Here is a 16,288-nt window from a genome sequence, read left to right on the forward strand (position 1 = left end):
CATCTATTGCACTGTATCCATTTTCCCACTAACTAGAGCTGGATCTACACCAGACATAGGCAAACTTCGACTCTACAGGTGTTTTGGACTTTAACTCCAACAATTCCTAACAGCCAAAACATTTGGAGGGCCAAAGTTTGCCCATGCCTGATCTACACTACCATATAATCCTGATTATCAAAGCAGATAATCCATACGATCTGCTTTGAACTGGATTATATGAATTTACACTGTCATATAATCCAGTTCGAAACAGATAATCTGGATTTCATGTGGCAGCACAGAAAACTGATCTGAGTACAGTAGAGTCTCACTTATCCAAGCTTAACGGGCCGGCAGAAGCTTGGATAAGTGAATATCTTGGATAATAAGGAGGGATTAAGGAAAAGCCTATTAAACATCAAATTAGGTTATGATTTTACAAATTAAGCACCAAAACATCATGTTATACAACAAATTTGACAGAAAAAGTAGTTCAATACGCAATAATGTTATGTTGTAATTACTGTATTTACAAATTTAGCACCAAAATATCATGATATATTGAAAACATTGACTACAAAAATGGCTTGGATAATCCAGAAGCTTGGATAAGCGAGGCTTGGATAAGTGAGACTCTACTGTATTTTGTTATTAGTTCTTAGGTCTGTGGTTAATTGATTGATCTGTATGTTTTGTGTACTTAGGTTCATTATTGTATCATGTTCTGTTGTTGTATGGTTTCCTTGCTATGTTGGAAACTGCCCTGAGTACCTTGAGGAGATAGGGCAGTATATAAAGTATCATCATCATCATCATCATCATCATCATCATCATCATCATCATTATGGAAATAGCCTTAGATTTAGTGGTAATCAGTCATGGCTTGTGGATCAAGCCAGAGGAAGTCAGACAATTATTTCCCACAAATGGTGGAAGAGTCCCAGCTCCGACCTCATGATGGCAAGAATTACGGTTTTATCTCGTGTAGACCATGACGCCTTGGTCATCACTACATAACAATGGTCTTGCCACATATACTTGAGTTCATAGGTGGGTAACAAACAAGTGATCAATAATTCTGAAATTGTTTTCTTTTTCTTTGTTATCACAATCCAGTGATTTCAGCCGAGGTACTTGGAAGAATGATGTTTATCACTTATTTTTCTTTGCCTTCCTCTTTGCATCTAATAACATTAAGGAGAAAGAATTGACTGCCTGGGTTCAGGAGGCCATTAATGCCTTTATACCATAGGTAGCTGTTTCTACTGGGTTGTCATGAAGCTACTTCCATGGAAACCCTCCTTGAATCTCAAAGTCTAAAATAGCTATTGAGTTGTAGCAAATTAAATATCCAAAAATTTTGGCTACACTGTTTGAGCGTATGCTGACTGTGCAGCAGATGGTTGCTGAGAATAATTATTTGGAACTACAGTAGAGTCTCAGTTATCCAACACTTGCTTATCCAACGTTCTGGATTATCCAACACATTTTTGTAGTCAATGTTTTCAATATATCGTGATATTTTGTTGCTAAATTCATAAATACAGTAATTACTACATAGCATTACTGAGTATTGAACTACTTTTTCTGTCAAATTTGTTGTATAACATGATATTTTGGTGCTTAATTTGTAAAATCATAACCTAATTTGATGTTTAATAGGCTTTTCCTTAATCCCTCCTTATTATCCAACATATTCGCTTATCCAACGTTCTGCCGGCCCATTTATGTTGGATAAGTGAGACTCTACTGTATATAGCAGGGGTCCCCAAACTAAGGCCCGGGGGCCGGATACGGCCCTCCAAGGTCATTTACCTGGCCCTCGCCCTTGGTTTTAGACTTAGGCTCGCCCAAAGTCTGAAATGACTTGAAGGCACACAACAAAAATCCTACTTAACTTGACTATCTCATTGGCCAGAAGCAAGCCCACACTTCCCATTGAAATCCTGAAAGATTTACAGTATGTTGGTTAAAACTGTTTTTATTTTTAAATATTGTATTGTTCTTTCATTTACTAATATTGTGCTATGGTAATAATATAATATATTGTGTATACATATAATATTAATAATAACTTATTTATTTATTTATTACAGTATTTCTACCCCCACCCTTCTCACCCAATAGGGGACTCAGGGCGGCTAATAATAATAATACAATATAATAATATTGTGTAATATAATAATATAAATTATATATTATAAATTAAATGTAATATTACTAATAATATTACGGTATAGTGGTATAGTACAGTATATTAATATATAATGCTAATATTGTACTTTGCTAATAATATACAGTAGAGTCTCACTGATCCAACATAAACGGGCCGGCAAAATGTTGGATAAGCGAATATGTTGGATAATAAGGAGATATTAAGAAAAAGCCTATTAAACATCAAATTTGGTTATGATTTTACAAATGAAACACCAAAACATCATGTTAGGCAACAAATTTGGCAGAAAAAGTAGTTCCATACACAGTAATGCTATGTAGTAATTACTGTATTTATGAATTTAGCACCAAAATATCATGATATATTGAAAACATTGACTACAAAAATGCGTTGGATAATCCAGAACGTTGGATAAGCGAGTGTTGGATAAATGAGACTCTACTGTAATATATTGTATGTACATACAACTTGTAAGCTGCTCCGAGTCCCCTTCGGAGTGAGAGAGGGTGGGGTATAAATGTAGCAAATAAATAAATAAATAATTGTTGTTTGGCGGAGGGGCCTTTACAGTACAAATAAGATATGTGCAGTGTGCATAGGAATTTGTTCAGGTTTTTTTTTTTCAAATGATAATTTGGCCCCTCAACAATCTGAGGGACCATGAACCGGCCCTCCATTTAAAAAGTTTGAGGACCCCTGGTATATAGAGTTAATTTCAGGCCAGGTTTTGGTACTGAATCTTGATTGTGCATGTGGACAATCTATGCCACGATAATGGCTTAGGCAGCGTGACTCTGCAAATTCTAAGATTCTTAGTGTATTATCATGATATCAAATATGGTATGCTTCTGGATAGGTTCTGTGAGTTGGAGGGCAGAGATCCAATGTTGCAGTCATTCTGCTCCTACTTTGCCAATCCCAGAAAATTATGTTGAGAGATTATAGCTTGACCCTATATCATCCATGCTGATGACAAGGGCATAGGGCTTTATTGGTAGCCAGCTGGCTATCATCTGTAGAGCTATAATTTAGAATCACAGAATCATAGAATAATAGAATTGGAGGAGACCATGTGGGTTCTTGACAGATGGCCATCCAGCCTCTGTTTAAAAGCTTTCAAGGGAGGAGCTTCCATTACACTCTGAGGAAGAGAGTTCTGAAGTGAATAGTTCTCACAGTCAGGAAGTTCTTCCTATTGTTCAGGTGGAATCTCATTTCCTCTCATTTGAACCCATTGCTCCATTGAGTCCTAGTTTTCAGGGCAGCAGAAAACAAGCCTGCTCCCTCTTATGGCATCATTTCACATATTTATACATGGCTATTGTGTATCTTCTCAATTTCTCTTCTGCAGGCTAAACATGCTCGGTTCTTTAAGACGATTCTCATAGGGCATGGTCTCCAGACCGTTGATCATTTTAACTTGTCAATATATTTTTTGAACTGTGGTGCCCAGAATTGGACACAGTATTCCAGGTGAGGTCTAACTAAAATTGAATAGATGGTTACCATGACTTCCCTCGATATATTCTTTTTGATGCAGCCCAAAATCCCATTGGCTTTTTAGCTGCTGCATTACACAGTTGGCTCATGTTCAACTTGTTGTCCACAAAGACTTCAAGATTTTTTTCCGCATGGACTGTTGTCGATCTAGGCATCACCCATTCTGTATCTCTGCATTTCATTTTTTTTTTCTGCCTAAGTATAGTATCTAAGTATAGGAGCCCCGGTGGCGAAGTGCGTTAAAGCACTGAGCTGGAGACTGAAAGGTTCCAGGTTCAAACCCCGGGAGCGGCATGAGCGGCCGCTGTTAGCTCCAGCTCCTACCAACCAAGCAGTTCAAAAACATGGCAATGTGAGTAGATCAATAGGTACCACTCCGGCGGGAAGGTAACGGCGCTCCATGCAGTCATGCCGGCCACATGACCTTGGAGGTGTCTACGGACAACACCGGCTCTTCGGCTTAGAAATGGAGATGAGCACCAACCCCCAGAGTCAGACATGACTGGACTTAACGTCAGAGAAAACCTTTACCTTATAGTATCTTACACATGTCCTTGCTGAAATTCATGTTGTTAGTTTTGGCCCAGCTCTCTAATCTGTTAAAGTTTTGGAATTCTGATCCTGTCCTCTGGAGTATTATTAGCTTGCCCTTCTCATTTGGTGTCACCATCTGCAAAGTTGATAAACACGCCCTCTAAACCTCCATCATATTTATAAATAAATGATTTAAAAACAGAAAGTAAATGAAAAAAATAATGGCTTAGATGCTAAGATACGTTAATTAGAAATTCACAACAACAAAAAAAAGTTTCTACAGTCTTCTTCCTACTAGCACCCCACATCCCCAAAGCCTCTCTGGGTAGCTAAGAGCCAGAGGTCTGAAGGAAAGTGAGATGAGGCACATAAAACTGCTGAAGGAGTAAGATGACCATCACAAAATGGGAAATTGACACCCCATGTTTTGCCAGTTTCTCCTCTTTCACAAATCCCCATCCCACATCTCATATCCCCTCCCCAGCCTCCAGAGGCACTTTTCAGAGGGTGAAGGCAGCTGCATGTAGAATCAAGATGTAAGGAATTTTTCTTCTGACATGGTCCTTAATAATGTGTCTTCAGTAAATACAAAACATTGGGCTAGACCCCAGAATACTGTCAGTTGTTCTTTTCTTTTTTAAAAAAACTTTATTTATAGTTTTAAGTAGATACATTAAAAGTGGGGGAACGTTTTGGTTGATAGAAAAGTAGGAAACTGAGTTATTTAGAAAGATACGAGGGTAAAAAGGAAGAAATAAAATTGTCAAAAAAAAACTTTAAAAAAGGGGTTATTGACTTCGATCCATCTCCATATTGTCTTCAATCCAATCCTGGATCTCCTCCGTTTACTATCATTCCTTACTTATGTTTTAGCTTCTCTAAATTCATGTCTTTCTTGTTACTCTTATCGTCGTCTAGATGTTCTTGAATTATATTATAGTGAATTTCTTTTCTTTACTAATAAAGTCTAGAAGTGGTTGCCAGTCAGTACATTTCTTTGGTAAACCCTGTTGTTTCTTTATTAGATATGTTAATCTGTCCATATTCTTAATTTCCATTAATTTTATTAACCATTGGTCTACGTTTGGTACATCTTCTTGTCTCCAATTTTTCGCATATATAATCCTTGCTGCAGTTGTCATATAATTAAGTAGGAGTTCGTCATTTTCTGTTAATTTTATGTCTGTTATTTCAGGAGTATATGCTCTGGTCTCATTTGGTATTTAAGGTTCAAAATTATTTGAGCCAACTCATGAATTTCTTTCCAATATTTTTTAGCTTTTTCACATGTCCACCACATGTGGAAAAAGGATCCTTGCTCTTTCCTACATTTCCAACAGGCAGTTTCTAAAGATTTATTTATGTAACCTAATTTTTTTTGGTGTTATATATGTCAGTGGTTCTTTAAGCAAATCTCTTATTTGGAGCAACAGTGGAGTGCACATTAATAGTTCAGTCCTTTTAATGAAGTAGTTGTGTTCCTAGACAGACTATTTGGTACCAAAGACAGGAACAATATGTAAAGATTTTAGATACTTTCCTACGCTACAAAAAAGAACAGCCATTCAACATATTTCAAAACTAATAATAGGCACGTGTGAAATCAAACAACCAGGGAACGGAGGCATTCACGTTACAGAAGCACAGTTATTCCAGTTTGACTGCCATGATTCCATCCCATGGAATCCTAAAATTGGCAGTTTATAAAGAAGAATGTAGAATTCCCAGCCAGGAAGATCCAGGGCCTCAACCCCACAAACCCTAAGATTCCAAAAGAGAGTAGAATCATGAATCCATTGTTTCCTAACTCAACCTTTATTGAAGGTACACTGCTGCAATCTGACAAAGAAAAGCTGTATTTCTTCACACTCCTTCACTAACCACATAATGCTGGTGATATTAAAAGCTTACAGCTACGAAAAGAGAATGTTTTATTGTCTTACTGTGTTTCATTTTTTTTTGTATATTGTTCAATGTATTTATGCTGTTGTTTTTTTTAAATTGTGCTAGTCGGGCCTTGCCCCATGTGAGCCGCCCTGAGTCCCCGTGGGGAGATGGTGGCGGGGTATAAATAAAGTTTATTAGTGGACATAAAAAGCTTTTTAAAAGGGATATTTTGTCAGAGGTATCTATTCTAACTAAGGTACCCACAAATTCATTTCCACTGAATGCAGAGAGATCTTGTATCACCTTTGGGACAAACTGAAAGACGGATGTTGGGAGCATAGGTTGTTGTTGTCTTAAGTCTATTTCACCTTTTCATCAGATGCATGGGGTGTCTATGAACTTTTTTTCTCTTGATTAATGTATTCATTTCTTTTTCTCAATTAGTCTCATTAGAGATCCTTTTGCATATTGATCTAATAACATGGCTATGTCTCTTAATTAATTTCCACTGGCAATTATCAGCATGTGAAAAGTAAGTTTCGCAGTGTCTTTGTAACTGTTTAGTTTTAAAATGTCTCTTATTGTTTTAACTCCACTTGCCTCACTGCCAGCAGAACCTCTGAAGATGCCAGCCACAGATGCAGGTGAAACGTTGGGAGAGAACGCTACTGGAACATGGCCATATCGCCCGGGGGGGAAAATCATAGCAACCCAGTGATTGTCATTTTAATGTCCAATATTATAGTTGACCTTTATCTGAATTGAAATGTGTAATGAAGTCTCTCTGCTCCATCCAGTACAGAGAGAGCAAAGGTGCTGAATAACAGCTGCCTGATACTGAGTTAGGTTTTTTGTTTTTGCTTTAAACCAATGCATCAATATTTTCTTCTGCAGGTTGAAGTTTCAGCTTGCCTTGTTTCAGAGGTATAAACAGTTCCCAAGAGAGTAGTTTCGTTGACTAATTTAGCTCTCACCAGGGCAATATTATTGGTCAAGGTCTCATTTTGAGGAACCGAAACCCAAAGCTGCATCACACCTGGAGGCCTTGTGTGAGCGACAAACAACTCTGTGCGACATCGAAGGTGTTTTCCATCTCAGAAAAGGCGTGGAGGATGACTGATGCTCAAGAAGCAGAAATAGCAGCCAACAAAAGCAACGTTTCAACATGTTCATGTTTTACTGTTTAAATTTTATTCTGCATAAACCGATCAAATGATATATAGCAGAATTTAAATCTTTAAATAAATAACTATGTTCAAGGTAATGTAAATAAATTATATCTTAGGAAGATGACACTGAACCACTACATAAATGACATGACTCTCATAATGTCCAAGGGTGCATCTACACTGTAAAATGTGACCCCAGTTTAACTGCCATGGCTCAATGATATAGAACCATGGAGTTTATAGGTGTTTAAGGTCTTTGCCTAACAAAAAAAACCTGGTGCCTCAGCAAACTGCAAATCCCAGGAGTGTCAAATTTATTGATTACACAGTCCATACACAGCAAGATTTAAGCATTTAAGATGACCTATGGAGGTGGACCTGGGAACCTGGGCTTGTATAACTACATAGGAAGAACCAGATTTGACTCCATGAGCACCAATATCACTGTTGTTGTGTACCTTCAAGATAGCTCTGATTTTTGGTAACACTATCAGGGGTGGGTGGGTTGACAAGATTTATTTGGAGAAGGTTTGCCATTGCTTTCCTTTTGGGCTTAGAATGTGTTACTTGTCCCAGGTCTCTTTCTTTTACACACACACATTGATAAAGATTTACAAACTGTAAGTAGTTATTGGATCTTGGGCTATATCATGTTCCTCCGGTGGCAAATCGTGTAGGGTGCAGACCAATATTCACCTTTCTTAGGCTTGTGCAATTCAGCTGGAGGACAATCCATTTTGCGTATCTAAATTTTGTTGGGCATCCAGATCCATTTTCGGGAGCCTCCCGAAAATCGGCTATTGGAAATATCGGTTTTCAGCTAGGCAGCCAAAAAATCCGGGACGGTCTGGCCAATTGGTGACAATGGGGAACTTACAAGGCTCCTCTTTCTGTTCCTGGGACCCTTTCCTTTCTTGCCTTCAGAAGGAGTCTGGGTTTGAGCAACGGGGTTAAGGAAGCACCCTTCCTGGGGCTCTTTCCTTTCTTGCCTGGGTTTCAGTGCCGCAAACTCCCAAATAGAAGGAAAGAAGCTGTGCCCAACAGCCATGTGGGCCGTTTCAGGCAAAAAAAAACCATAGTGGCCAAGCCCTTGCCGTTATGGCTGTCCAAACAAGCTGAACAAGCCAGATTGGCTAAAGAGAACCGACCAGCCTGAATGTTTGCACAAGCCTTTCCCTATGCATCTCATAGATTTTATGTTTCAAAAGAGCTGTATAGTTTAGCTGTATAGTATTAGTCACTATGAGAAACTCTTAAACTGAGAGTTTAATATAAACGTATTTCTTTCTGAAGGTAATTATGATGTTGTGTTACTGAAATAAGGACAAAAAGAATAACAATTGGCTTTCTTTTCTAACAATCAATTGGTATTATATTTATCGTGTCAGAAGCAAATTGAGAATACAATTATAATGTATTAAAAAACCACAAACAAAGATAAAAACTTGGCATTATACTAAATGTCCTTTGACCAGAAGCTGACCACTTTGAGTGCCTCTGGTGTCGCTATAAGAAGGTCCTCCATTGTGCATGTGGCGGGGCTCAGACTCCATTGTAGTAAGTGGTCTATGGTTTGTTCTTCTCCACACTTGCATATTATGGACTTCACTTTGTCTCCCCATTTCTTAAGACTGGCTCTGTATCTCGAGCGCAGTGTTCAGTGCTTTCCAAGTCGCCCAGTCTTCTGGGTGCCCAGGAGGGAGTTTCTCATCCGGTATTGGCCACTGATTGAGGTTCCAGGTTTTAGCCTGCCAGTTTTGGACTCTCGCTTGCTGAGGTGTTCCTGCGAGTGTCTCTGTAGATCTTAGAAAGCTGTTTCTTGATTTAAGGCATTAGTTTGCTGGCTGATATCCAAACAGAGGATGGGCTGGAGATGTCACTACCTTGGTCCTTTCATTACAGACTGCTACTTCCCGACAGATGTCAGGTGGTGCACTACTGGCTAAGCAATATAATTTCTTTAGCCGTGTTGGGCACAGACATCCTGTGATAATGCTACATGTCTCATTAAGAGCCACATCCACTGTTTTAACATGTTGAGATGTGTTCCACACTGGGCATGCATACTCAGCAGCAGAGTAGCAAAGCTCAGGGGCAGATGTCTTCACTATGTCTGGTTGTGATCCCCAGGTTGTGCCAGTCAGCTTTCGTATGATATTATTTCTGGCACCCACTTTTTGCTTGATAGTCAAGCAATGTTTCTTGTAAGTTAAAGCACAGTCCAGGGTAGCTCCCAGATATTTTGGTGTGCTGCAATGCTCCAGTGGGATTCCTTCCCAGGTAATCCTCAGAGCTCAAAATGCTTGCCTGTTCTTAAGGTGAAAAGCACATGAGACATGAGAGAAGTCTCCCTGCAGGATGGTAATACATCCAGGAGTCCCCTGGACAACCTCTTTGTAGACAGCCAATTCTCTCACACCATAAGCGACTGGCAGTATGCAATCAATTGGTGGGTTTTAGTGATTATTCTGTAAATTCCTTACAGAAAATCAAAAAATATAGGCTCAGGGACAAACAATGGAAATATTAACGGTGCTCATCAAATAATCACATGACAAGACACTGTGTTAATCAATGTCCTATCTTGGAAAAATATACAGTAGAGTCTCACTTATCCAACATAAACGGGCTGGCAGAACGTTGGATAAGCGAATATGTTGGATAATAAGGAGAGATTAAGGAGAAGCCTATTAAACATCAAATTAAGTTATGATTTTACAAATTAAGCACCAAAACATCATGTTATACAACAAATCTGGCAGAAAAAGTAGTTCAATACGCAGTAATGCTACGTAGTAATTACTGTATTTACGAATTTTGCACCAAAATATCATGATATATTGAAAACATTGACTACAAAAATGCGTTGGATAATCCAGAACGTTGGATAAGCGAGTGTTGGATAAGTGAGACTCTACTGTATATTTTTACAAGGATTTTGAGAATCCCAGGCTAGCTTCTAGGACTTGTAGTCTAAAAAGTGACTTTTTATTGCTTTGCCAAGGCAAAATCAGAAGTTGTAGAGAGATGAAGTGACAACTTAAACACAGATAATGAGGCAAAAATACCAGTTTTTACTGGTATCTATTCTAAGATTGTTTTTTTCCCCTTCTGACCTTGGTTTCAAATGTATGCAGACTACTCACTGACATAATAAACAAATCTCATAGAATTTAGAAATATATATCCTGTGGAAGATATTATGTTTAAGACAGTAGAACAATTGATGAGAGAGAACTAAGATCAGAAGTGCCCCATAATATTCTGCTACACTTTGAAATAATTTCTCTAGGGGAGAAAGTCAGGATATAAAATTCAATAAGTAAATCCAAATTTCTCCATACGTAATAACAATGAAAATATATGTATGTGTGTGTGTGACTGGGGTGTCCACTTACACAGATAAATTCTCACTTCCACAAATGGCTACAGCTCCCATAGCTCAAGAGACATCAATGGCCCTCCCTCCAATGACATTGCAGGTTATGGAGAGCTCCCTGAACATGTACAAGAGCCCTGCCAATGTCCTCCACAAACATCATACTGCCCACCATTGAAGTGAAGGTTTTCATACGGAACAATTTCCTATATTTTCTATTTTTCCTCCACCACAGACATCCCAATGTTTCTTACTCTCTCCATTGGTGTGGAATTTGCACGGCACTGCCCACTGCATCTCCCGTTACCCTTGCCTATTATTTTCTAAGGCATAAAGCAAACAGAGGAACTGATCAGCCACCAAACATACTAGAGAGATATGGGGAGAATTCACCATGATTTATTAGAGTTGTAGGTCCTGGGATATATAGTTCACTTGCAATCTAAGAGCATTGAACTCCACCAACAATGGACCTGGAACTAACTTGACACACAGAACCCCAATGACCAACAAAAAATACTGGAGGTCTTTGGAGGAATTTATAGGAGTTGTAGTTCACCTACATCCAAAGCACACTGTGAATCCAAACAACGATGGATCTGGACCAAACTTGGTATGCATATCCGATATGCCCAAATCTGAATACTGGTGGGTTTTGAGAGGAATTGGCCTGGACATTTTAGAGTTGCAAGTACTGGGATTTATAGTTCACCTGCAATCAATGAACACTCTGAACTTCACCAAAGATGGAATTGGACCAAATGTGGCACACAGAGCCCCCATGACCAGAAAAAAAATACTGGAGGCCTTTGGGGAAAATTACCTTGATTTGGGGGAGTTGAAGTTCACCTACATCCAGAGAGCACTGTGAACTCAAACACTGATGGATCTGGACACACATACCTGATATGCCGAAATGTGATTACTGGAAGGGTTTGGGGAGAACTGACCTTACTTTCTGGGAGTTGTAGTTCACCCTCAAACAGAAAAACTGTGACCTCCACCGATGATGGACCGGGACCAAACTTGGCACACAGAACCCTCATGACTAATTCAACCTACTGGAAGGATTTGAGAGGACTGATTCACCATAGTGGGAGTTGTAGTTTACCCCACAGCCAGAGAGCACACTGAACCTCACCAATGATCCATCTAAGAGCAAACTTACTTAACATAAGAAACTTTAAGTACAGATTGAGTTTCTCAGGGTTAACTTGCCATGATGTAGGTTGTAGTTAATCCACAACCATATGCATTTTGTACAATTAAAAATTGATTTTTTCAAATAACCTGTGGAACGCCAGGTACTAAAGCTAGTAAATAATAAATAATGCATTGCTCAGCAGCTCTTAGAAATCTTTCTCTTGGTGTGTAATTTTGGGGGAGTAAATGCATGTTCATATTAGAAATCAGTAGCTTCTCCCTTTCAGGGGAAGCTGAGAATTTGTGTATGGGAAGCATGCTGCCATGATGCATTGTGTCACTTAGCCGGCTCGTACTTTTTGACTGCACACATTTTAGATTTTTCGTATCACAAACACCAACATGTTTAGATCTACAAATCACCAACAGCCTTCAGCATTACTACTCATATAATCAAGCCACAAAATGATGATAGTTTGGTAAAAATGATAGCCTTTTGTCATATTCTTTTTTTAAGAAAATGTATAACATACTGCATATGTTAGCGATGTTGCACTAAAAACGATCTCACTCCCTCTGAGACACCTCTGTTGTTTTCTCACACAATAACCCTTGATTAAAATATAGAAGTTGAAAATATTTGTACCTTGGATCCTGTTGGGGAGCACCTTTCATAAATGTATAGGATTTCAGAAATTATTAATCATCCCCACGGCTGCTATTAACCACACACATACTTTCCTCCAGTTAATTTTCCTTCCTTATGATGAAAAAAAAATCTGACTTTTTAAACAGTGCTTTTCAATAGGAATTAGTAGTGTTTTTCAATAGGAATTAGGAAGGAAAATATTGTCAACATTGAGTGCACACTTCAGATCACTTTGCAGGGTCATCCCATTTAACAACAGTGTCGGGAAACTAATGATGACAAGTCTTATCTTTGCAGGAGAGGTTAGAGAGAAAGACTGTTAAGATAGATTCTTTCTAAGGAGAAAGGAGCCAACATGATAGTCTATTGAAGATCATGGGCTTCCTAATAAAATGCTAGTTTGGAGCCTCCTCTTGTGGCCATTCGCAGAAATTACAGGGATGTATTAAATGTAGTTTGGAGAGGGTCAGCAGAAAGGAAACCAGCTAACAGATTCACTACTTCCAACTGAAAAAATATCTGGGGGAAAAGTGTCTTTCTGTTGGAGATAGAAAGCCAACTTATCCATTCCTAGAATCAGAAGTTGTTAAAGTTTGCTCTGGAGTTTTTCCTGGATACAAATAGAACAGGCGTTTGTTGGGCAAACTAGAATTGTCATTTCACATAGCCAGGTTGACGCATTGGGAAATGCATTATTTGATTTATTTGTGCTTTTTTGCTATTAGAAAGAAGGGCGAAACATTTATAGAACTCCTGCCTCAGGTACTCCTTGCTTCCCCCCCCCCCCTTACAAAAAATAATTCAATAAACCTGGTGCCCTTTTACACAACACAATTGCAGCACTTTGATTTCACTTTAAGTGCCATGACAACTTCCTGTGGAATTCTAGTGTGTGTAGAGTAACTTTCCGACTACTGTAAGTCCTCGACTTTCTCTGGAGTTAGGCATAGGACCCCGTGTACATGGAAAAATTACAATTAAAATACTTGTTTATCTGAATAAACACTTCTCCGAGAATCTCTAGGGACCCCGGTGTGACTGCATGTTTAACTTCCACCAGAAGTTAAACATAGAATCACACTAGCACAGCGTTTCTCAACCTGGGGGTCGGGACCCCGGGGGGGGGGGGTCGCGAGGGGGGTTCAGAGGGGTCACCAAAAAACAGTATTTTCTGTTGGTCATAGGGTTCTGTGTGGGAAGTTTGGCCCAATTCAATCGTTGGTAGGGTTCAAGAGGCTCTTTGATTGTAGGTAAGCTATAAATCCCAGCAACTACAACTCTCAAATGTCAAGGTCTATTTTCCCCAAACTCCACCAGTGTTCAAATTTGGGCATATTGAGTATTCGTGCCAGGTTTGGTCCAGATCCATCATTGTTTCAGTCCACACTGCTCTCTGGATATAGGTGAACTACAACTCCCAAACTCAAGGTCAATGCCCACCAAACCCTTCCAGTATTTCCTGTTGGTCATGGAAGTTTTATGTGCCAAGTTAGGTTCAATTCCATCATTTGTGGAGTTCAGAATGATCTTTGATTGTAGGTGAACTAGAAATCCCAGTAACTACAACTCCCAAATGACAAAATAATCCCCCCAACCCTACCAGTATTCAAATTTGGACGTATCGGGTATCTGTGCCAAACTTGGCCCAGTGAATGAAAATACATCCTGCATATCAGATATTTACATTACAATTTATAACAGTAGCAAAATGACAGTTATGAAGTAGCAACAAAAATAATGTGATGGTTGGGGGTCAACCCAACATGAGCAACTGTATTAAGGGGTCGCGGCATTAGGAAGGTTGAGAACCAGTGCTCTAGCATGTTTACAAATATCTAGAGATGTATTCTCTCTAGGAATCTCTAGATCCTCCTGTGTAATTCTATGGGCATCTCCTGGTGGAAGCTGAACATAGAGTCACATGGGAGGACCTAGATATTCCATGAGGGAACCTATTCAATTAATTCATGAATAATCCATAAGTGAAACCCGCAAATGTGAAGAGCCAACTGTAATTGTAAATGGTAAGTGTGAGGATTTCAGAAGACATTACCATTGCTGTTAAAACAAATTTATTTATTTATTTATTTATTTATTTATTTATTGGAGCCCTTGATGGCGCAGTGGGTTAAACCCTTGTGCTGGCAGGATTGATGACTTGAAGTTTGAGTTGCTGACTTCAACTGGTTGCTGGTTCGAATCCAACCCAGGTAGAGCACGGATGAGCTCCCTATACTCTTGTTTTTCCAAAAATAAGACAGGGACTTATATTAATTTTTGCTCCAAAAGATGCTTTAAAACTTGTTTTCAGAGGCAGTCTTATTTTTCCAAATTGACTTTTTAAATGAACTATAAAAAGGTAAAGGTTTCCCCTGACGTTAAGTCCAGTCGTGACTGACTCTGGAGGTTGGTGCTCATCTCCATTTCTAAGCCAAAGAGCCAGCGTTGTCCATAGAAATCTCCAAGGTCATGTGGCCGGCATGACTGCATGAAGCACCGTTACCTTCCTGCCGGAGCAGTATCTATTGATCTACTCACATTGGCATGTTTTCGAACTGCTAGGTTGGCAGGAGCTGGGGCTAACAGCAGGCGTTCATTCCACTCCCAGGATTTGAACCTGGGACCTTTCGGTCTGCAAGTTCAGCAGCTCAGTGCTTTAACATGCTGCGCCACCACCAGGGCCCCCAAAATGAACTATATCTAGGGCTTATTTTTCAAATTGGGCTCATATTTCGAGCATCCCCAGAAATGCTGAAAAATTATTGTTTTCAGGGAAGGTCTTCCTTTTGGGGAAACAGAGTATCATTTCCAGCTCCAAGCGGGGACATGAGAGAAGCCTCCCACAAGGATGGTAAAAACATCAAAACATCCGGGTGTCCCCTGGGCAACGTCCTTGCAGATGGCCAATTCTCTCACTCCAGAAGCGACTTGCAGTTTCTGGAGTCACTCCTGACACAAAAAAGTGCTCAGACCTCTCACCTCCTTTTCGCTGTTCAACCATAAATGTGTTCTACCATTGTATCAAGTTTCACCCCAATAGCTGTAAAAATGAGGGAGAAAGGAGCCCCTGAAGTTTCCCCACTTGGGCAATTATTGTAACAAAAAAGTAACAAAATTTCATTATAGTAATGAAATTTTCACTAATGACACTTTAGAAATACTGCCGCCCCCCAGTTTTGTAATGACTTTTGAAACTTTTTTTAATCGATCGCACATGCCTAGTGTACATTGCACAATAGACTGAGATGAACAGCACTAACAGACACAGACACTGGTTGTTTTAAAAATGGTTACAGATGAAAGCAATTCTGAAGACAAAACTCAAGGATGTAGAAGACAAGTCAGAGAATCAGCAACAGGATGGTCAAGAGTGAAACGCCCATGATTCTGCACCAGACCAGGTTTGATTCAGGATGCCATAAAAAAGATTTTCAAGTATGGATAATCTCCCGAGGTAGTGAACTAGGAAACAGTAAAGCTTGGGGATAAACAATTGCATCTGTATCCACATCCAATCAGCTCTAAATACCAAGAACTGGGAGGTCCTGGCACTCAAGCGTTGTAACTGGGAGTCAGCTGTCACACAACAATGTTATGGATTTTGAAGAGGCACAAATGTGGGACAAAAGGAAGAAACACGCAAGACGAAGACATATTAAGCAAATCCTCGTCGTGACTACCTTCCGCTTGGAAATGTATGTCCTCATCGTGTGGATCCAGAATAGGTCTTCACATTAATTTATGGATCTCTTCCTCTGGAGGACAGTCATACTTGTCATGGTTTGCAAAGATACTATATGTGTGTTAACTGGAAAATCAAATGCATGAAGCTGATGGGCTGAGTTTGCAAGAACCTGGGAATCGGTTTG

Source organism: Anolis carolinensis, chromosome 6, assembly GCF_035594765.1.
Source record: "Anolis carolinensis isolate JA03-04 chromosome 6, rAnoCar3.1.pri, whole genome shotgun sequence".
In the NCBI taxonomy this organism is placed as follows: domain Eukaryota; kingdom Metazoa; phylum Chordata; class Lepidosauria; order Squamata; family Dactyloidae; genus Anolis; species Anolis carolinensis.